We start from the raw sequence: 1433 nt of genomic DNA on the forward strand, positions 1-1433 counted from the left end.
GTAAACATCGGGTAACTAAGCGCAGGGCCGCGCTTAGTAACCCGATGTTTACCCTGGTTACCATCGTTAAAGTAAAAAAAAAAAAACGCTACATACTTACCTATCGCTGTCTGTTCTCGGTGCTCTGCTTCTCTGGTCTGGCTGTGAGCACAGCGGCCGGAAAGCAGAGCGGTGACGTCACCGCTCTGCTTTCCGGCTGCTCGGCGCTCACAGCCAGACCAGAGAAGCAGAGCGCCGAGGACAGACAGCGATAGGTAAGTATGTAGCGTTTGTTTTTTTACTTTTAGGATGGTAACCAGGGTAAACATCGGGTTACTAAGCGCGGCCCTGCGCTTAGTTACCCGATGTTTACCCTGGTTACCAGCGAAGACATCGCTGAATCGGTGTCACACACGCCGATTCAGCGATGTCAGCGGGACCTCAACGATCAAAAAATGGCCCAGGCCATTCCGACACGACCAGCGATCTCACAGCAGGGGCCTGATCGCTGGTACGTGTCACACATAGCGAGATCGCTACTGAGATCGCTGTTGCGTCACAAAACTTGTGACTCAGCAGCGATCTCGCTAGCGATCTCGCTATGTGTGACGGGGCCTTAAGCCACCCGGTATACAACTTGGCACATTGTATGCAGTGTGCCGCCTTTTCAAATGATCTTGTAGATTGTAAGCTTGCGAGCAGGGACCTCACCCCTAATGTCACTGTTTAAATTGTCTTTACTTGTATTGAATTTATTGTCTGTACATGTCCCCGCTTAATTGTAAAGTGCTGCGGAATATGTTGGGGCTATATAAATAAAAATTATTATTATTATTATTATACTACAATTGATCTTAGCCAAAAGGCTGAGAAGCAATACATGCTCACTGCTGATCCATTCTAACAGGTGACTTTGGGCCTCCTTTCTCAGGACGGATGGGGTTCTCAGGAGCCCGATCCCAGAAGTAATTCATTCATCATTACATTTTTGGATAATTTATAAAAGTTGCTTATGGGACAGCACCTTTAACGATCTCTTGTTCTCCATATAGTTTGGACTAGCCCCGGTAAAAGGCCTACTGATTGACTTGAAAATATTGAAGACACAAAAGAGCATAGTAAAACCAAAAACACTCAGTTTCAAAAAATCACAGTAATCCGCAAGTGCTAGTAAAAAGATGTAAAAAACAGGGTATTTGGTTGATACGTTTTTTGCAAAAAATGTATACTAAGCTTCTCCACCAAACGTCAAGGTATACCCATATCAGAGCAGTCCTAACTGATGTATGCAATCCCTATCTGATGTATTTAAAAACCTGATCATTTGTATATTACCTGTGTGAACAGGGTTCAGAGAGGAAAAGTCCATGTGGACATGCTGAGTGGAACAGCTTTTGTGCAGATAGCCCAAGAGGAGTGGTGGGTAACTCCCTAGTCTTGTAGACACAAGAGAA

General features: G+C 45.0%; 1 pseudogene; it reads right to left on the reverse strand.

The window, feature by feature from the left end:
- Positions 1–781: 781 nt before the first annotated feature.
- On the reverse strand, positions 782–857 carry LOC138673317 (U2 spliceosomal RNA; annotated as a pseudogene).
- Positions 858–1433: the final 576 nt, after the last annotated feature.

Source organism: Ranitomeya imitator, chromosome 3 (assembly GCF_032444005.1).
Source record: "Ranitomeya imitator isolate aRanImi1 chromosome 3, aRanImi1.pri, whole genome shotgun sequence".
Lineage (NCBI taxonomy): Eukaryota > Metazoa > Chordata > Amphibia > Anura > Dendrobatidae > Ranitomeya > Ranitomeya imitator.